General features: G+C 47.4%; 1 long non-coding RNA gene across 1 annotated transcript in view; it reads left to right on the plus strand.

Moving 5' to 3' along the window:
* Window positions 1-23,250, plus strand: part of LOC143775562 (uncharacterized) — a 133,189-nt gene that overhangs the window by 90,591 nt on the left and 19,348 nt on the right. The gene's annotated exons all lie outside the window — the stretch shown is intronic.

Here is a 23,250-nt window from a genome sequence, read left to right on the forward strand (position 1 = left end):
GTGGTTAGGGTTGGGGTTAGGGGTGTGGTTGGGATTAGGGGTGTGCTTGGGTTAGGGTTTCAGTTAGAATTGGGGGTTTCCATTGTTTAGGCACATCAGGGGCTCTCCAAACGCGACATGGCGTCCGATCTCAATTCCAGCCAATTTTGCGTTGAAAAAGTAAAACAGTGCTCCTTCCCTTCCGAGCTCTCCCGTGCGCCCAAACAGGGGTTTACCCCAACATATGGGGTATCAGCGTACTCAGGACAAATTGCACAACAACTTCTGGGGTCCAATTTCTCTTGTTACCCTTGGGAAAATAAAAATTTGAGCAGCTAAAAAACCATTTTTGTGGGACAAAAATTATTTTTTATTTTCACGGCTCTGCGTTATAAACTGTAGTGAAATACTTGGTGGTTCAAACTTCTCACAACACATCTAGATAAGTTCCTTGAGGGGTCTAGGTTCCAATATGGGGTCACTTGTGTGGGGGTTTCTACTGTTCAGGTACATAAGGGGCTCTGCAAATGCAACGTGACGCCTGCAGACCAATCCATCTAAGTCTGCATTCCAAATGGCGCTTCTTCCCTTCCGAGCTCTGCCATGCGCCCAAACGGTGGTTACCCCCACATATGGGGTATCAACGTACTCAAGACAAATTGCACAACAACGTTTGGGGTCCCGTCTCTCCTGTTACCCTTGGGAAAATACAAAACTGGAAGCTAAAAAATAATTTTTGTGGAAAAAAAAAGAATTTTTATTTTCACGGCTCTGCGTCATAAACTGTAGTGAAACACTTGAGGGTTCAAAGGTCTCACAACACATCCAAATAAGATCCTTAGGGGGTCTACTTTCCAAAATTGTGTCACTTGTGGGGGGTTTCAATGTTTAGGCACATCAGGGGCTCTCCAAATGCAGCATGGTGTCCTATCTTAATTCCAGCCAATTTTGCATTGAAAAGTCAAACGGCGCTCCTTCCCTTCCGAGCTCTGCCATGCACCCAGTGGTTTACCCCCATATATGGGGTATCAGCGTTCTCAGGACAAATTGCACAACAACTTTTGGGGTACCATTTTTTTTCTGTTACCCTTGGGAAAATAAAAAATTGGGGGGCAAAAAGTTCATTTTTGTGAAAAAATATATTTTATTTTTACGGCTCTACATTATAAACTTCTGTGATGCACTTGGTGGGTCAAAGTGCTCACCACACATCTAGATAAGTTCCTTAGGGGGTCTACTTTCCAAAATGGCATCACTTGTGGGGGGTTTCAATGTTTAGGCACATCAGGGGCTCCCCAACGCAACATGGCGTCCCATCTCAATTCCAGCCAATTTTGCATTGAAAAGTCAAACGGCGCTCCTTCCCTTCCAAGCTCTGCCATGCGCCCAAACAGTGGTTTACCCCCACATATGGGGTATCGGGGTACTCAGGACAAATTGTACAACAACTTTTGGGGTGCATTTTCTCCTGTTTCCCTTTGTAAAATAAAACAAATTGGAGCTGAATTACATTTTTTGTAAAAAAAATTAAATGTTCATTTTTTTTAAACATTCCAAAAATTCATGTGAAGCACCAGAAGGGTTAATAAACTTCTTTAATGTGGTTTTGAGCACCTTGAGGGGTGCAGGTTTTAGAATGGTGTCACACTTGGTTATTTTCTTATCATATACACCTCAAAATTTCAAAATTACTTCAAATGTGATGTGGTCCCTAAAAAAAAATGGTGTTGTAAAAATGAGAAATTGCTGGTCAAATTTTAACCCTTATAACTCCCTAACAAAAAAAAATTGTGTTTCCAAAATTGTGCTGATGTAAAGTAGACATGTGGGAAATGTTACTTATTAAGTATTTTGTGTGACATATCTCTGCAATTTAAGAGCATAAAAATTCAAAGTTGGAAAATTGCAAAATTTTCAAAATTTTCCCCAAATTTCTGTTTTTTTTCACAAATAAACGCAGGTAATATCAAAGAAATTTTACCACTATCATGAAGTACAATATGTCTCGAGAAAACAATGTCAGAATCACTGGGATCTGTTGAAGCGTTCCAGAGTTATAACCTCATAAAGGGACAGTGGTCAGAATTGTAAAAATTGGCCCGGTCATTAACGTGCAAACCACCCTCGGGGATAAGGGGTTAATCCAATCGGTAAACCGTGTAATGGAAAAAATCTAAACAGTAAAACTGTGGGTCATTTGGCCGCCACCACAATGCAATTAAATGCAATAAGAGGCAATCAAAACATGGAATAGGACTATGCTTACGTTTGTTATTTTTGGTCAATTTCTGTCTAATAAAAAATATTTTACTGTCAGACAACCCCTTTAACAATTGTGTACAGCCAACTTTAAAACCAAAGAAATGGAACCGGACTACAAGCTGGTATACATGCAAAGTGTAAGAGCGTGTGGTCATTTCACAGACAAACCCAAGAAAAAAATAAATAAAATAACATATATACTCGAGTATAAGCCGAGATATTCAGCCCATTTTTTTAGGCTGAAAGTGCCCCTCTCGGCTTATACTCGAGTCATTGTCCCAGGGGGTCAACGCGGGAGGGGGAGAGGCAGCTGTCACATTATACTCACCTGCTCCCGGCGCGTCTCTGCTTCTCACTGACAGATGGTCTCTGGCAGCTCTTCCTGTGTTCAACGGTCACTGGTACCGCTCATTAAAGTAATGAATATGGACGTGACTCCACTCCCATAGGGGTGGAGCACATATTCATTACTTTAATGAGCGGTACCAGTGACCGCTCAACACTGGAAGAAGCTGCCGTAGACCATCTATCAGTGAGAAGCAGGGACCACCGCCGGGTTCCGTCTTCCGCATCCTCTGGCTGTGATGTTCAGGTCAGAGGGCGCGATGACGTGCTAGTGTGTACCCTCTGCCGGAACAGTCACTGCGGAGAGACGGGACGCTGAGGAGCAGCGGGCAGCGATGAGAGGTGAGTATGTCTTTTTTATTTTTTTATTGCAGCAGCAGATATACAGTATGGTTAACCATATCAGCATAAACTGCATCTTATGGGGCCATAATCAACCTTTATGCAGCATTATATGGGGCAAATTTTCTATGGAGCATCTTATGGGGCCATAATGAACTTTTTTGCAGCACTATATGGGGCAAATGTTTCTATGGAGCATCTTATGGGGCCATAATGAACTTTTTTGCAGCATTATATGGGGCATATTTTCTATGGAGCATCTTATGGGGCCATAATCAACCTTTATGCAGCATTACATGTGGCATATTTTCTATGGAGCATCTTATGGGGCCACAATCAACTTTTATGCAGCATTATATGGGGCAAATTTTCTATGGAGCATCTTATGGGGCCATAATACCCATAGAATGTAAGGACAGGGTCCTCTCTCCCCTCTGTACCAATCAGTCATTGTAAATTTGTTTACTGTAAACGATATCTATAACTTTGTATATAACCCCTTTCTCATGTATAGCACCATGGAATTAATGGTGCTATATGAATAAATAATAATAATAATCAATTTTAATGCAGGATTACATGTGGCATATTTTCTATGGAGCATCTTATGGGGCCATAATCAACTTTATGGAGCATTACATGGGCCCATCATGAACTTTATGGACCATTATATGGGGCTCCTGATTCAATATGGATATTCAAAAACACTTAACCTACTGATGTCTCAATTAATTTTAATTTTATTGGTATCAATTTTTATTTTTGAAATTTACCAGTAGCTGCTGCATTTCCCACCCTAGACTTATACTCGAGTCATTAAGTTTTCCCAGTTTTTTGTGGCAAAAATAGGGGTCTCAGCTTATTCTCGGGTCGGCTTAGGCTACTTTCACACTTGCGTCGGTACGGGTCCGTCGCTATGCGTCGGGCCGACGTTCCGACGCACGTTGTGAAATTTCTGCACGACGTGGTTAGCGGATGCAGTTTTTCAACGCATCCGCTGTCCATTCTGAAGTCCGGGGAGGAGGGGGCAGAGTTTCGGCCGTGCATGCGAGGAAGAAAATGGCGGACGCGACGGACAAAAAAACTTTGTTAGGGCTAGCGGAACGCACCGAGTAAATATAGATGCTTATTATTGGTGCGCTCGCAGCCCGGGGTCCACCGTGCAGGAGAACTATTAGGCGGTATAAGCTAGCTCTGTTACTTCACAGAGTAGCCGAGAAAGGAAAGCACCGCACCCTGTTAGACTCACAGGGGCGCAAGCTAACTGCCGAACTGATAGCAGTCAGTGGTCATGCAAACACACAATCTCCTCACCGGAGGTGCCGGTATTCTAGGGGCTTATTTCAGCCGGGTCCCTGAATACATACATAACCAAACTGTCACAAAGCACATAACTAAGATTGATACTAGCGCATGGCCGTGCGGTCATGCGCACCTTTTATAGCTGCAGCAAGTACAGGACCTTCCCAGAAGGACCAATGGGAGGCTGCCACAGAAGTTGAGCACCTTCAGGACCCTCCTAGAGGACCAATGGGGTTTGCTGCAGTATCTAAGTATGTGACCCTTGATCTCCAACATGAGAGCCTACCCTGGGCATGCTCAGAAGGGGAAAAGTAGGACTTAGTCCCAAAGACGTCTGCTCGCCGCTGCCCAGTACGGGCTACAATGGCAGAAGCTGGAAAGGCAGCAGTAACCCTTTGCACAGAGTCAGACTGAGCGAGACGCTGGGACCGACGTCTCCGCTGAGCAGGCTCCACTGTGGCAGGAGAAGAATGGGACACCGCAGCGGAGATGGCCCGAGATTCCCCCTGTGCAGAGGCGAGAACTCGACCCCTAACATTACCCCCCCTCCTAGGGCCCCTCCCTCTTTGGACCTCGCTACGCTCGAAGGCAGCAATGAGCTGTGGAGCCCGAATGTACTCAGCAGGCTCCCAGGACCTGTCCTCAGGACCATAACCCTTCCAGTCCACCAAATAAAAACTTTTGCCACGTACCACCTTGCGCCCCAAAATAGCGTTCACCTCGTAATCGTCCGTAGACAAACCCGATGTCCCGGCAGATGACTCGGAAAACCGGGACATGTATACAGGTTTCAAGAGGGACACATGAAAGGTGTCGGTAATACCCAGGCGTGGCGGAAGGGCCAAACGGTAGACCACAGGGTTACCCTGTTCGAGGACCTTGAAAGGGCCCAAGTAGCGAGGTACAAACTTAGTGGACTCAACTCGCAGCCTGATGTTACGGGCGGAGAGCCACACTAAGTTGCCAGGAGCAAAGGTCGGAGCGGGGCGCCAATGTGCATCGGCGAAGGACCTCATTCTCTCCTTGGAGGCCCGAATGGCATCCTGAGTGCGGTCCCAAATGTCCCGTGCCTCCCCAGCCCCGTCTGCCACCCTGGAGTCGGTGGAAGACACGGGCATAGGCACAGGTACCCACGGATGCTGACCATAGTTAAGGAGGAATGGGGTCTGTCCAGTGGAGTCAGTTACGGCGTTGTTCAGCGCAAACTTCGCCCATGATAGCAAGGATGCCTGGCTGAGACAAAATGTCGCAGATATGTGACCAAGGTCTGGTTGGCCCTCTCTACCAACCCATTCGTCTCAGGATGGTATGCAGAAGAAAGATTCAACTCAATGCTGAGAAGACGACAAAGCTCTCTCCAGAACCGAGACGCAAACTGGGGACCCCGGTCACTGACAATTTTGTCCGGCATACCGTGTAGGCAGAAGATGTGTTTTATAAACAACGCTGCCCAGGCCCTTGCAGAAGGTAGCCGTGGAAGCGGCACAAAGTGCACCTTTTTAGAAAAATGATCGGTGATAACCCAAATGATGGAACAGCCACGAGACTTGGGCAAGCCCACCACAAACTCCATCCCGACCATCTCCCAGGGCCTGTCTGCCACCGGCAAGGGGTAAAGTAACCCAGCTGGCCGTTGTCGAGGAGACTTATTTTTGGCGCAGGAGACACACGTCCGAATATAATCTCCGACGTCACAGACCATATGCGGCCACCAGTACTTCGTCGCCAGCAGCTCAGATGTCCTCTTTGTCCCAAAATGTCCACCCACCCTGGACGAATGAGCCCAAGAGAAAACCTCCGGTCGCAAGTTAATAGGAACCAAAGTCTTGCCTGGAGGCACTGACTCTAGTGAAACCGGAGCTACAGTTCTCAGGCTCTCAGAAGGGAAAATAAGCCGAGGCTCCCCTTCCTCCTCCTCAGAAGACACAACAGAGCGAGAACGTTCTTCTCCCCAGCGAGATAGTGGAGGGTGAAGTGGAACCGGGAGAAGAACAGGCAGGGACCATCTGGCCTGACGAGAATTTAGCTGCTGGGCTGTTTGTAAATATACCAAATTTTTGTGGTCCGTGAAGACTTGGAAGGGAAAACGAGCCCCCTCCAAAAGATGTCTCCACTCCGAAAAGGCCAACTTCATTGCTAGCAACTCCCTGTCTCCGATAGAATAATTCCTCTCCGCTGGTGTGAAGGTCTTGGAGAAGAAGCAAGGATGCTTCCGACCTTGAGCATTCTTTTGGAAGAGGATTGCTCCAGCACCAACGGATGAGGCATCCACCTCCATTATAAACGGCTTATCAACATCGGGACGATGTAGGATGGGAGCGCTAGCAAAATGAGACTTAATAGAAGAGAAAGCCTTGGAGACCTCTTCAGACCACAATTTGGGATTTGATCCCTTCTTGGTAAGGGCTACTGTTATGATCCGGTGACCTTGGAGCCGCATGAGAGACTTTCTCAGGAGTAGGTGGTACCTGTACTGACCACAAACCCTAAACTAACACCGCAACTAGAAGTAGCCATGGGGTGTACCTAACACGTCCTAGACACCTCGACACAGCCGGAGGACTAAATACACCTATAGATGGATATGGGAATTCTATCTTGCCTCAGAGCAGAACCCCAGAGGATTGGCAGCCCCCCACAAATATTGACTGTGAGTATAAGAGGAAAAACACACACAGGCAGAAAAACAGGATTTAGCAAAAGAGGCACTTCTAGCTAAAACAGAAAAGGATAGGACAGAATTCTAAGCGGTCAGTATTAAAATCCTAAAAATATCCACAGCAGATAATACAAATATACTACATCTAACTAAAGACATAGAAAGTATATCTGCATCTCCTGAGAATCCAGCATGACTGAAAAATCCAAACAAAATCTAAGCTGGACAAAAACACAATGAATTGCACTGAATTGCAAAGCACACTGCATGTGTGCACAGAGACAAAAAAACAGACACTTATCTTAGGCTGAATTGGCAGCAGGGCATGAGGAGCCAGAGAGAGATGCAATCCCTCCAAGTACAATGGACAACTGGTGAGGACTCATGGATCCTGCACACCTAAATACCTAATAGAGCTGAAATCAGCAGAAACACCTGCCCAGGATTACAACCCCAAGACAACTGCACTACCACCAACAACCACCGGAGGGAGCCCAAGAGCAGAATTCACAACAGGCTACCAAGGGAACTACCAAAGTTGAGAAGTGAGGAATGAACTGGCGATAGTAATTAATGAACCCCATAAAGCGCTGCAGCCCCTTAAAGAGAATGGGGTTCTTGCAAGTCCATCACAGCCTGTAGTTTGGCAGGATCCATAGCCAATCTCTGGGCGGAGATGATATAGCCCAGGAAAGGTAAAGCCTCCTGCTCAAACATACACTTCTCCAACTTTGCATAGAGGGAATTTGCCCGTAAGAGGTCGAAGACTCTGCCAACATCTCTCCGGTGGGAGTCAATATCTGGAGAGAAGATGAGAATATCATCCAGATAGACTACGACCGAGGTGGAGAGTATATCCCGGAAGATATCGTTAACGAAGTCTTGGAAAACAGCTGGGGCATTACAGAGCCCGAAGGGCATCACCAGATACTCATAGTGCCCATCCCTGGTATTGAAAGCCGTCTTCCATTCGTCCCCCTCAAGGATGCGAATCAGGTTATAAGTGTCACGGGGAGACTAGGTGAGCGAGAGCTAATAACCCGGGCCCCTGCAATTTCCCTCAGACTAGGGAAATCCTGACTGACCCTCTACCTGGAGTTTACACTGATGATGTGCATGTCCAGGCCTCGAACCTCACCCTGTCTCCTGTTTCAACCCTAGGCTGAAATCTCCGCCCACCACCAAGTGAAGAGGCAATACACCAATACCCACAGTTAGCACAGACAAGGATAAAGGAAAATATACACCACGCCGCAGTCACTCAGGAATACACTATACATGTGCAGGGCAAAATAAATACAAATATAGGAAGGAGTAAATAAGACAAAGGAAAATACACCACCAGCAACGAATCTCCAACCACCAGCTCTCCACTCCAGACCGAGATAACAACGCACAAGACAGAAGCTATAATCGGCGACGCCCAATGATCAGGAGAACTATTTAAAGGCAATGGCCATGGCCCAGCTTCCAATCCGAGGATCAGGTAAATTAACCACTGAACAGCTAGATAAAATCTAGCCGACGCCAATGAGCACATAGTGGTCAAAAGCGGAATTACCGCTGTCTGTCGAACGACCTGGTCTGAACAGCGTCCGACATGACAGTACCCCGTCTTCTACGAGGGACCCCAGGGCCCTCACGGCTTATAGGACCCGGCTTGTCTGGATGGCGACGGTGAAAAAACCTGACCAGCCGATCCGCATGAATGTCCGAGGCTGGTACCCAGGACCTCTCCTCAGGCCCATAACCACGCCAGTGAACCAAGTACTGTAAAGTGCGGCGCACTACACGAGAGTCAACCACCTTGGAGACTTCAAATTCCAAATTACCATCCACCAAGACTGGAGGTGGCATAGGCGCTGCGTCCACAGAACCCACCACCTTCTTTAGAAGAGACCTGTGGAACACGTTGTGTATCTTATACACCGTAGGGAGCTCCAATCGGTACGCTACTGGGTTAATGGCGGCGGTGACCTTAAATGGACAATTAAACCGTGGACCCAATTTAAGGGACGGTATTTTGAGTCTTATGTTTTTTGTGGATAACTACACCCAGTCATCCACACTCAGGTCCGGACCTGGCACACGCCTACTGTCAGCCACACGTTTGTACCTAGCACCCACATTCAACAGGCGCTGTTTAACTCTCCTCCAGACTGACGACAATTGTGCTCCTAACTGGTCCTCCTCCGGAACGCCGGAAGAGCCCCTCTGACTCAAAGTACAAAATTGAGGATGTAGCCCATAAACACAAAAAACGGAGACTCCCCAGACGACTCCTGGCGGTGATTATTGATGGCAAACTCAGCCAAAGGAAGGAACGTAGACCACTCCTCCTGGTTATCAGAGACAAAGCAGCATAAGTACTGTTCCAAATTTTGGTTCATACGCTCAGTCTGACCATTTGACTGAGGATGAAACGCCGAAGAATGAGACAACTTGATCCCCAGCCGTGAGCAAAATGCTTTCCAAAATTTTGCCACAAATTGAGACCCCCTATCAGACACGATGTCAGATGGAACCCCATGAAGTCTGACCACCTCCTGCACAAATACCTGAGCCAGAGTCTTAGCGTTAGGCAACGAAGGCAAAGACACAAAGTGCAACATTTTTGAAAACCGATCAACTATCACCAAGATGACCGTGTTCCCAGCTGATGAGGGCAAATCAGTGATGAAATCCATGGAGATTTCCGTCCATGGCTTACTAGGTACCTCAAGAGGAAGTAGTGTGCCAACAGGACGGGAGCGGAGCGTCTTAGCCCTAGCGCACGTGGTACAAGCTGACACGTATGAGACCACGTCCTGTCGGATCTTGGGCCACCAAAACCGACGTGACACCAACTCCAAGGTACCTCTAACCCCTGGGTGGCCAGCCAGGACAGCATCATGATGCTCCGCCAAAACCTTTAAGCGGAGATGAAGCGGTACAAAAGATTTGTTGATGGGAAGCTCAGATGGTACCTCCTCCTGAGCCTCGGCAATCTCAACCTCAACCTCGGTAGTGAGAGCCGAAACCACAAAACCCTTTTGAAGGATGGGTACTGGATCCTCCTGAGGTTCTCCCCCCCAGAAAACACCTGGACAGAGCATCCGCCTTAGTGTTTTTAGACCCCGGTCTGTAAGTGACAACAAAGTTGAACCGCGTGAAAAACAATGCCCAGCGAGCCTGCCTGGGGGACAGACGCTTGGCTGACTCCAAATACAGCAGATTCTTATGATCGGTAATAACAGTAACCTGATGTACCGACCCCTCCAAGAAGTGTCACCATTCCTCAAAGGCCAACTTAATAGCCAACAACTCCCTGTTGCCGATATCGTAGTTACGTTCGGTGGACGACAGTTTCTTGGAGAAATAGGCGCACGGACGCAAACCACTCAAAGATGAGCCTTGAGATCGTACCGCCCCCACACCAACCTCAGACGCATCGACTTCCACAACAAAGGGTTTTGATACGTCTGGCTGCACAAGAATGGGGGCTGAAACAAAACTGTTCTTAAGAAATTCAAATGCGCGCACAGCAGCCTCAGGCCAAACGGAGAAATTGGTACCCTTTTTAGTCATGTCAGTTAGCGGTTTAGCAATGATGGAAAAATCCTTGATAAATTTCCTATATTAGTTAGAAAACCCAAGGAACCGCTGAAGTGCTTTCAGGTTATCACGACGTTCCCAATGCATCACCGCTTGCACCTTAGCGGCGTCCATTTTAAAACCAGAAGCAGACACAATATAACCCAAGAAAGGCAACTCCTGAACAAAAAATACACATTTCTCAAGTTTAGCATATAGCTTATTCTCTCTGAGAAGCTGTAACACCTGCCTGACATGATCTAAATGAGCATCACGGTCGCAAGAATATATGAGAATGTCATCTAGGTACACGATAACGAATTTCCCCAAAACATGCGAGAACACATCATTGATGAAATGTTGGAACACTGCAGGTGCATTAGTCAACCCAAAGGGCATCACCAAATTTTCAAAATGACCCTCAGGAGTATTAAAAGCCGTCTTCCACTCATCACCTTGACGGACTCTTATGAGGTTGTACGCCCCCCTGAGGTCAAGCTTGGTAAACCACTTAGCACCCGCCACCTGGCTTGAACAAATCTGGTATCAGTGGCATAGGGTATGGATCACGAACCGTAATCTGGTTCAACTCCCTGAAATCCAAACACGGGCGTAATCCGCCATCTTTCTTCTTCACGAAGAAGAACCCTGCTGCCACCGGCGAGGATGACGGCCTGATGTGCCCTTTGCTCAAGCTTTCAGCAATATAATCTTTTAACGCTTGTCTCTCCGGACCGGAGATGTTAAACATCCTTGCTTTAGGCAACTTGGCCCCTGGTTTAAACCTGATAGAACAGTCATAGGGACGATGTGGCGACAACTCTGAACAACCCTTCTCAGAGAACACATCCACAAAATCCAGAAGTGACTCCGGAACGCTTGAAGTCACCGCAGCCACACATGTGGCCAGGCAATTCTCCTGTATATATAGCCAAGAGAATACCTTATAAAGTAAATTAAAACATAACCTTTAATGCTACTAATGTAAAAACATTTTTATGGACAGTAAACGTGAACGTAATAAAGTGCAGACAGTGCATGAATATCAGTGCTCAATAAAAAAATGGTTTTGTCTCACCAAATTAGTTGTTTGTTCCTGGCAGGAGCCTATTGATGCTTGAAGGGGGAAGGGGGAAATGATCACTGTACTACCCCAGTCGTGCCCCTGTATTGCTCCTGCCCTGACAAGGCAATTCTCCTGGCAGAACTCGCTCCACTGAATTATGTCCTGAGTTTTCCAGTCAATTACCGGGTTGCGCATAGACAACCAAGGAAAACCCAAAACCACCTGAGCAGGAAGATTCCTGAGCACCTTACATGTAACCCGCTCAGAATGTAGAACCCCAATGTGGAGTTTCACCTCAGCCACAAATTCAGTAATCTCCCCCTGAGAGAGAGGAGCAGCATTGATGGTGACCACGCGGATAGGATGAGACAGTTTTTCAATCCTAAAACCTGCTGTGCGCGCAAACTCCTCATCAATGAGATTTGTGGCTGAACCACTATCCACAAAAACAGTAATTGGCAGCTCACTGCCAGCGATAAAAACCTTAGCAGGGAGCATGCATTGAGAAACCACCATGGAGGATATACATAAGCTCAGATTGGTCTCCTCCACACCCTCTGAGCTTAGAAGTTTTCCGTCGTTGCGTTTTTTTTAGACAGCAGAGGACAGATGTTAATAAAATGACCAGTTTTACAACAGTAAAAACAGGCTCCCTGCTTCCTGAGCTTAGGGGCTAGACGCTTCACATGTGACACCCCTTCGATTTGCATAGGCTCCGTGGGCTCACCTGCAGCAACCTCACGTGAACCTAAACCCTCTCCCATAGGCGGTGTCTCATGCTCCCCGTGACGCAAACGGCGATCAATGCGGACAACCAGACTCATAGCGGAATCTAGCGAAGCAGGAGTCTCGTACATCAGAAGGGCTTTTTTAACCCTTCCAGAAACCCCATGAATAAACTGACTCCGCAATGCTGGATCATTCCATTGTGTATCGATCGCCCAGTGACGAAATTCAGAACAGTAATCCTCTGCAACTCGCTCCCCCTGGCGAATAGTGCGTATCTTAGATTCTGCTAGAGCCATTCTGTCAGGTTCATCGTAGATTTTTCCAAGAGAGGAAAAAAAAACTCTCCACAGAGTCAAATGCAGCAGAATCAGATGGCAAAGAAAACGCCCATGCGTGGGGATCCCCGCTTAACAATGACAACACCAGGCCCACACGCTGAGCCTCATTACCCGAGGAGATCGGGCGCATACGGAAATATAGTTTGCAAGCTTCACGAAAAGAAACAAATTTACTGTGTTCCCCAGCAAATTTTTCAGGCAAAGGGAATTTAGGCTCAGCAACTTTTCCTGTCGCTCCAGCTTGCACATTAGATACTGCTAGTCCCTGTTGCTGTACTGCCCCCCTCAACTCAGTGACCTGTAGGGACAGCGCCTCCAACTGGCGGGTTATGGAAGTCATGGGATCCATGACAAAACACACACACAAAAAAAAAAAGAAACCCTTTTTTTTTTTTTTTTTGTTGGGCCGATTATAATGTCACGGGGAGACTAGGTGAGCGAGAGCTAATAACCCGGGCCCCTGCAATTTCCCTCAGACTAGGGAAATCCTGACTGACCCTCTACCTGGAGTTTACACTGATGATGTGCATGTCCAGGCCTCGAACCTCACCCTGTCTCCTGTTTCAACCCTAGGCTGAAACCTCCGCACACCACCCAGTGAAGAGGCAATACACCAATACCCACAGTTAGCACAGACAAGGATAAAGGAAAATATACACCACGCCGCAGTCACTCAGGAATACACTATAAATGTGCAGGGCAAAATAAATACAAATATAGGAAGGAGTAAATAAGACAAAGGAAAATACACCACCAGCAACGAATCTCCAACCACCAGCTCTCCACTCCAGACCGAGATAACATCGCACAAGACAGAAGCTATAATCGGCGACGCCCAATGATCAGGAGAACTATTTAAAGGCAATGGGCATGGCCCAGCTTCCAATCCGAGGATCAGGTAAATTAACCCTGGAACAGCTAGATAAAATCTAGCCGACGCCAATGAGCACATAGTGGTCAAAAGCGGAATTACCGCTGTCTGTCGAACAACCTGGTCTGAACAGCATCCGACATGACAATAAGCACCCCACAGATCTAATTTGGTAAATACCCTTGCTCCCCGTAGTCTATCAAAGAGCAAAGAAATCAGGGGCAACGGGTACTTATTCTTAACGGTGATAGCGTTAAGACCCCTGTAATCTATGCATGGACGTAATTCTCCGTTCTTCTTCTGCAAGAATAAGAACCCCGCCCCTGTAGGTGACACTGACTTCCCAATGAACCCTCTTGCCAAATTCTCTTGGATGTATTGGGACCTGGCCTCCGTTTCCGGGAGAGAGAGGGAATAGACCCGTCCCGAGGAGGTTCTGTTCCAGGCATGAGATCAATAGGACAGTCATAGGGGCGGTGAGGTGGAAGGGTCTCCGTAGCCTTTTTGGTGAACATGTCTGCATAGGGCCAATAGCACTTGGGAAGGGAAGAATGATCTGCGGGTATCTCGGTAGTGGAAACCTGAATGCACTCCCTCACACATCTGCCCTTACATGATTCACTCCAGCCCAATATCCTCCCAGAGGTCCACTCAATATGTGGGGAGTGGAAACGGAGCCAGAGTATTCCCAGCAGAATCTCGTCCATTCCCTCGGGAAGGACAAGAAGGGAAATAATCTCCTGGTGGGAAGGGGACACGGATAACGTGAAAGGGACAGTCTGGTGTGTGATTTGTGAGGGAAGTGTCGACCCATTCACTACTCTACCAGTCACCGATTGGGCGAGCATCACCAGAGGTATTGCATGGCGCAGAGCAAAAGCAGAGGACATGAAATTCCCCTCTGCTCCAGAGTCCACACAAAGCTCGACTGTAAGAGTGAATGAGCCTAACGTGACTGTCCCTTTAAAGGACAGTTTGGAGGAAAATGCCGCAGTATCTAGTGAGCCTCCTCCAATGGTTACTAGACGCAATCGTTTTCCTGACCGCCGTGGACATTTGTTGGCATAATGTCCTAGCTGTTGTCAATTTTTACAAACCACGGGTACTCGAGCGGTCCGAGACTTTGGTCCCGCTCGAGAAACCTCCATGGCCTCATGGGAGTTGAACGTCTGAACGGAAGATTCCAGAGGTCTGGCGAAGGTGAGAACCAGCCGAAACCTCTGCCTACACTGGGTCCGCTCTAACCTCCGCTCGTTAAAATGTAGGTCGATGCGGGTAGATATTGAAATGAGCTCCTCCAGTGTGGCGGGAATCTCCTTAGTGGCCAAAGCGTCCTTCACATGGTCTGCCAGTCCTTTCCAGAAAACCGGAATAAGGACTTTATCCAGCCACTCCAGCTCAGAGACCAGAGTCCGGAATTGGACGGCGAACTGGCTGACCATGGACGAACCCTGTGTAATTGCCAACAATTGGAGCGCGGTATCGTGGGTGACACAAGGTTCTAAAAAGACCTGTTTCAGAGCATCCAGGAAGAGAGGAGCACTCTGCACCACACGATCATCACGCTCCCACAGCGGCGCTGCCCACTCCAACGCCCTGCCCGACAGAAGGGATAAGATAAATCCCACTTTTGCCTGTTCCGTAGGAAAACGTACAGCCAGGAGCTCTAGATGTATGGAGCACTGACTCATGAATCCCCCACATAGCTTACTGTCACCAGCAAACTTGTCTGGAAGCGGGAGACGGGATAAAGTCAGAGCAGGTGTAGCAGAGGACAAACTGGCTGCAGCTACACTTGCAGCCTGAACAGCGACTGCGGTAACATCCACAGCTGAGGTTGTGCGTTCTAGAGCCGCCAACCTACCCTCCAGCTGCTGGATGTACCGCTGTAGACGCTGATTGTCCGCCATTTACTAGCCAGACCCTGGCACTAGTATTGTTAGGGCTAGCGGAACGCACCGAGTAAATATAGATGCTTATTATTGGTGCGTTCGCAGCCTGGGGTCCACCGTGCAGGAGGAACCTGCTGCTAGTGAATGGTGGCACTATTAGGCGGTATACGCTAGCTCTGTTACTTCACAGAGTAGCCGTGAAAGGAAAGCACTGCACCCTGTTAGCTTGCGCCCCTGTGAGTCTAACTGCCGAACTGATAGCAGTCAGTGGTCATGCAGACACACAATCTCCTCACCGGAGGTGCCGGTATTCTAGGGGCTTATTTCAGCCGGGTCCCTGAATACATACATAACCACACTGACGCAAAGCACATAACTAAGATTGATACTAGCGCATGGCCGTGCGGTCATGCGCACCTTTTATAGCTGCAGCAAGTACAGGACCTTCCCAGAAGGACCAATGGGAGGCTGCCACAGAGGTTGAGCACCTTCAGGACCTTCCTAGAGGACCAATGGGGTTTGCTGCAGTATCTAAGCATGTGACCCTTGATCTCCAACGAGAGAGCTTACCCTGGGCATGCTCAGAAGGGGAAAAGTAGGACTTGGTCCCAAAGACATCTGCTCGCCGCTGCCCATTATTGGCTACAATGGCAGAAGCTGGAAAGGCAGCAGTAACCCTTTGCACAGAGTCAGACTAAGCGAGACGCTGGGACCGACGTCTCCGCTGAGCAGGCTCCACTGCAGCAGGAGAAGAATGGGAGACCCTGTGCAGAGGCGGGAACTCAACCCCTAACAAACGGTACATTGAACGTATTTTTGTGACGACGGTCCGCCAAAACACGACGGATGCGACGTGTGGCCATCCGTCACGATCCGCCGCTAATACAAGTCTATGGGCAAAAAACGCATCCTGCGAGCACACTTGCAGGATCCGTTTTTTGCCCAAAATGACAGATTGCAAAAAAGTGTGAAAGTAGCCTTATACTCGAGTATATACAGTAAATAAACAATACCCTACAGTAAGTAAATAAGTAAATGTCAATAGTGCATGTAAACAACAAAGGGTACTTAGTTAACGCTGTTTTGATTTTTTTTAAAAAAAAGCATAAAATCCATCCCACCAAAACAAGGTGTACCCATCTGGACTGTCTCTAGTATTAAACCATTACCAAATGTCAAACGACATCAATGTGAATTAGGGCATAGCAGGAAAGAGTCTGACTAAGACACTAATCCATGGGAAGCTATATAGATGAAAATCATAGCTCAGAAAATGGAACAACAACTCTGTTTGTAGAAAATACAAGAAATTACTGAAAAAACAAAGAAATGAGCAGGACTATGAGCTGGTATATCTGCAAAGTGTAAGGGTATGTGTCCACGTTCAGGAAACGCTGCGTTTTTGACGCAGCGTTGAGCCGCAGCGTCAAAAACGCAGCGTCCAGATGTTACAGCATAGTGGAGGGGATTTTATGAAATCCCGTCTCCACTATGCATTAAAAAATGCATGCGGAATTCCCGCAAAAACGCACATGCGGTGCGTTTTTTCAGAACGCAGCATGTTGCTACAATGAGCAAAACACGCAGGAACACCGCAGGTGACCTGCCAGTGACCTCAGGTGCATTTTTGGTCAGGATTTTACCTGCATAAAATCCTGACCAAAGCCTGAAGCAAACCTGAACGTGGACACATACCCTAACAGCAAGTTCACACCGTGGCCATTTCACAGACAAAACCCAAGAACAAAAACAAAAAAACAAACAAATTGAGCATATACCCTAGAACAAGTGAATAGTAATAAAACATCTAAATAATATAGGATACTTTGTTTTGATCAAAAATGCCTAAAAGCCATTCCACCACAATAAGTTTTTTTTTTCTAGCCAACTTCAGTTAAAAGTTTTACAGACGAGGTTATTATAAAAGAAAAATAAAAAAAAAATCAATAAATCATCCAAGCACCACTCCAGCGTTTTTTTTTCTTGCAGCGCTGCGGTGGTATCACTAATGTAAGTTCTGGACACTAGTATTATACTTACCAGCTCCCGTCTTCAGTTCTTCTTGTGATCACAACTTCTAACTGCCCAGAAGTCAGAGGTAACAGCACAAGCTCTCAATAGAAGTCTATTACAGCCTCGTCCTGTCTCTCATCGAATTACATTGATTTGTGATATCGGGCTCGCCCAGCAGACACTAGCGTGATCCAGCAGGTAACAGACTGCTGGAGACACTCAGGAGTGACGTCAATGACAGATGAAGACGGTGGCTGGTAAGTATATTACTAGATGCATTAATTGAGCTAAAAGTAGAAATAAACCAGCTCACCTGAACGGCTTTTCTGGTTTAAGTGCCTATTTTGTATTATATATTTTTCAATTTGTGTGTCGTTATTTGTTTTTTTGTGATTATGTTTATTTTATTGTCATCTGATCACATGATCTCTGTACACGTGTCTCATTAGTTGTGTGTATAACACCCTGTAGGAATCCCATGCTGACTAGCTTTGAGAAAGAACGCCGGAAGGGAGTTTGAAATGCGTTGCTCCTTGCACAGATCACCATGAAACTTGTTCCCATGTGCTTTTATATTTTTCTATGAAATAATGTCTGGAATTTTTTAAGAAGCTGGATTTCCATGATTTTCTACATTACATTAATAGCACCACTTCAGTACAGTTATAAAGAAAAAAAACAACAAAACCTGGAGTGGTGCATTAAGCTCTTATATGTTAACCAGTATAAACATGTGCAACGACTGACAGATTAGCACAAATTTTCTTGTTTGTCTTTAATCATATCTTGTACTATTACCTAAAAATTACAAATTATCATGTTGTATAACAAATGCAATACCTGAAAACAGGCATGTGCTGGTCATTAGTGGTGGAAAAAGGTGAAAAGGCAAGTGACATAAATTTTGTAAAAAAAAAAAAGAATATATAATTGTCACGCTGATGCAGTGCAGGTAGGTGCAGGCTCCACTAGATGGCACTAGATTGGAAGCAGGGCTGCACCTAAATAGAGCTGACCCTGTAGTCCTGCAGTGAGGCCACCACAGGTGGCAGCAGATTAGTCAAATAAGAATAAGCAAATTCACGGTCAGAGACAAGCCATGGAGTCAGTAACGGTCAGGAGCGGATAAGCCAGAGCAGATCAGGATACAAGCCAAGTCAAAACCAGGGAGTCAGCACACTAAAGGGAAACCCGGAGTCAAGACGGGGGAAAACAGAGACACGGGTTCAGACTGCAAACGCAGCAGGACAAATCAGAGCAATCAGAGTCAGCTACAGCAGCACTAGGCAAAAACTATAACTGAAATCGCTTGCAGGACACAGCCACGATAAATAGTCAACCTGAACCCAGACAGAGGCTGAGAAACGTTAACTCTTGACATGACCAGACCGGGAAAAAGGGAAAACAGGACTCAAAACCCGGTCTGGATCACGACAATAATTACATCTAAATGCATGTCTAATGTTAATGAGGTTTTCTATTTTCATATACAATTTGGGTTAATTCTTGTAATGCTTTAAAAAAACAAAATACGCAGTACTTGCCTAATGGAGCCGCTGCTGCACCAGTGCCATTTCTCCATGAGTTCTTGTTTACAAGACTGTAGCAGTAACGTCGCATCTCTTACAAATGGCTGCTGCAGCCAAACACTGAGCTCAATGGTCTTGTGTCACCCACCTTGGCATACAGCAGCATGGCAAACGTGTACCGCAACTCAGCGGGTGGAAGTTTTCCAATGTATGGAAGCAGGTTAGGTGCCGAAACACACTAGCGGGCATTGTTATCTTTTACCCAGCATTCAGGCAGGATTACGTCCCATTGGGGCTTCTTGAGTATAACATCTGATGATTCTCTCCCCTAACACGTCTCCTGGTGAAGCAGGGCGAAACATGATTTGGGATGGAGGATCTATAGGTAAAACCATGAGTTATCTTCTCTCACTGCCTATTTGTTTTATGGGTTTGTACTCTGCCGAATTCCAATGCGGTGCATGAATTATCACACTATGTTAGCATACGAGATGATTAAAGAATAACCTTGTGCACTATAAATTTTCAAGGTAACAGATCAGGTCATTTTTTTCCACTTCAACTAATGGTATAGGTGTATAGGTCATAGACGAACAATAAAAATGATCCCTGCCGTGTAGCATACCTCCCAACTTTTGAAGATGGGAAAGCGGGACAAAGTTTGCGGTGCACAACACGCGCCGTGGCAACTTTTAGGCCACGCCTCTGACCACACCCATTCATAACTAGTCACACCCATATCCACGTCCCAACCACACCCATTTAGCACTGCTGATCACACTGTTTCATAAAGAATAATTATAAACATAAAAATATGGCCACAGTGCTCCATACTGTATAATGGCCACACATGATGCTCAATACTGTATAATGGCCACACAGTGCTCCATACTGTATAATGGCCCCACAATGCTCCATACTGTATAATGGCCCCACATGATGCTCCATACTGTAAAATGGCCACACATGATGCTCCATACTATATAATGGTCACACAGTGCTCCATACTATATAATGGCCACACAATGCTTCATACTGTATAATGGCCCACATGATGCTCCATACTGTATAATGGTCCCACATGATGCTGCGTACAGTATAATGGCCCCACATGATGCTCCATACACCTCGTACACATGCAGCTCCGCTCCATACACCTCGTACACACGCAGCTTCGCTCGGTACACCTCGTACACACGCGGCTCCGCTCGGTACACCTCGTATAACATGCGGCTACGCTTAGTACACCTCGTACACAGGTGGCTCCGATCCGTACACCTCGTACACATGCGGCTCCGATCCGTACACCTCGTACACACGCGGCTCCGTTCCATACACCTCGTACACATGCGGCTCCGCTCCATACACCTCGTACACATGCAGCTCCGCTCCATACACCTCGTACACATGCGGCTACGCTCCATACACCTCGTACACATGCGGCTACGCTCCGCCCACCCACGGCTCCGTACACCTCGTAAACACACGGCTCCGCTCACATCGTAGTACTGCACCCCCAGTATAATGCACCCCCATAGTACTCCTTATAATATAATGCACCGCCAAAGTCCTCTATATAATATACTGCACAGTTCATAGTCATCCATATAGTATAATACACTCTCCATGGTCATCCATATAGTATGATACACTCTCCATAGTCATCCATACAGTATAATACACTCTCCATAGTCCTCCATATAGTACAATAGTATAATACACTCTCCATAGTCATCCATATAGTATAATACACTCTCCATAGTCATCCATACAGTATAATACACTCTCCATAGTCCTCCATATAGTACAATAGTATAATACACTCCCCATAGTCCTCCATATAGTATAATACACTCCTCATAGTCCTCCATATATTAAAATACACTCCTCATAGTGATCCATATAGTATAATACACTCCTCAGTCCTCCATATAGTATACTACACTCCTCAATCCTCCATATAGTACAATACACTGCTCATAGTGCTCCATATAGTATAATGCACCCCTCATAGTCCGCCATATAGTATAATACACTCCTCAGTCCTCCATATAGTATTATACACTCCTCGTAGTCCTCCATATATTAAAATACACTGCTCAGTCCTCCATATAGTATAATACACTCCTCACACTGCTCCATATAGTATAATGCACCGCGATCGTCATCCATGTCGTACAATTCACTTCTCATAGTATAATGCACCCCATAGTTCTTCATATAGTATAATATATTCCCCATAGTCCTCGATACAGTATTACGCAGCCCACATATAGTATAATGCAGCCACCCCACAGAGTATAATGCAGCCAACCCACAAAAGTATAATGCAGCCCCACCATACAATATAATGTAACCCCCATAGAATATAATGCAGCCCCCCTCATAGTATAATGCAGCCCCTCCATACAGGTGCAGTGAGAAAGACATGGGCAAATGGTGACTATGGGGCAGGGGAGGAGGACACAAGGGGGCTAGGGGAGACAGGCACAATGGTGACACAGGGGGGCTAGGGAGCAAGGAAGACAGGCACAAGGGGACACATGCGAGCTAGGAGGCAGGGGAGAAGGGCACAAGGGGACTAGTGGGCAAGGGAGACTGACACAAGGGGACACACGGGGACAAGGGACACAAGCACAAGGGGACAAAGGAGACAGGCATAAGGGGACACACAGGGACTAGTGGGCAAGGGAGACTGACACAAGGCTACACACGGGAACAAGGGACACAAGCACAACGGGACTCATGGGGACCAGGAAGAAGAGAAGAGCACAAGGGCACACATGGGGACTAGGGGGCAAGGGAGACAGGCACAAGAGGACACAAGGGGACTCCGAGGGCAGAGTAGATAGGGAAGCAAGTTGACAGAGTTGCAAGGGGACAGGGGAAGACAGGGAGACTTGGGAGCAGGGAAGAAGGGGGCACAGGGATTACGAGGACAGGGTAGATGGGGAACACACAGTGAGAAAAGGGACAGGGGAGACTTGAGAGCAGGGCAGATGGGTCACATGGGGACAAGAGGCTGGGAATGCATGGGGGGAGCAGGAGGAGAAAGAAGAAAAATTATTATTCATAATTTTTCTTTTTTGATTACTATACCACTCACTGTAAGGTATATTCATAATTTTTCTTCTTTCTTTTTTGATTACTATACCACTGTATCATTTGGGGGAGCAGGAGGACTCAAGGCATGGGAGATGGGGAGCATTGGGGGACCAGGGGAGGCGTGACAAGGCACATACGGGGGCCTGGAGGAGCACAATGACCTGGACCTGGGGACCTAAGAGGACATGGGGCACGGGATAGCAGGGAGGAAGCGGGGCTGTTGTCACAGGGGGCCGAAGATGGCGACACACGGGCAGCAGACACACCTCACTGCCACCGGTCCCATACACCTCCATGTTCATCCCTGGATCCTCCACATGGCTGAGCAGCTACGGCATGCCCCTCCTAGGCGGATCGGTCCACGTGCCCCCCGCCAGATCCAGAGCCGAATGTTCCTCGGACCCAGAAGCCACCACAGGCTCTGCCAATATGGCGGCTGCCATCACCTGAGCAGACGCTGCACTGCCTGGATCCTGCAGACAGCGGGTGCGCGATGAAGTGATGTCATCACGCACCCGCAGTGTCAGAGGCAGAGGGGAATGATGGGAGAGGGAGCGTCAGCTGACGCTCTCTCCTCCATCATTGCTTTGAACTGTACCGGCGTCATAGACGCCAGTATAGTTCAATGCGGCAGCAGCGGCGGGGGGAGTCGGGTGCCTTTGACCTGCCGGGCCCCTGACCTGCCAGGCCCAGTCGCAGCGGCGACCACCGCGACCGTGGTTATTACGCCCCTGCCTCACACACACACAAATACATACTACAGATCACACACACACACACACACACACACACACACACACACACACACACACACACACACACACACACACACACTACAGATCACACACACACATACTACAGATCACACACACACACGATACCAGCTCATACACACATCTCAAACTCGGCTCTCTGGTACAGGGGAGGCTGATATAAATGTGCAGCTCCTCAGCTTCTCCTGACTACAGCAGCTCTGTGCTGTCCCGCACCTCCCCCGCTCTCGCCTTCTGTCCCGGGGCTGCAGAGCAGGAGAAGCTGTCTCACCGTGCTGACTGGAGCTGCTTCCTATCTCTCACATGCCCCGGCTGCCCCCTCCCCCTAGTACACCTCTGACTGTTGCCGTGAGGGACAAATCTCCTGCACTGCAACATGGTGTCGGGTGCCTCGGACCTTCCGGGCCCCTGACCCGCCGGGCCCGGACGCAGCGGTGACCGCTGCGACCGTGGTAATTACGCCCCTGCACAC

This window comes from Ranitomeya variabilis, chromosome 5 (genome assembly GCF_051348905.1).
Source record: "Ranitomeya variabilis isolate aRanVar5 chromosome 5, aRanVar5.hap1, whole genome shotgun sequence".
NCBI lineage: Eukaryota > Metazoa > Chordata > Amphibia > Anura > Dendrobatidae > Ranitomeya > Ranitomeya variabilis.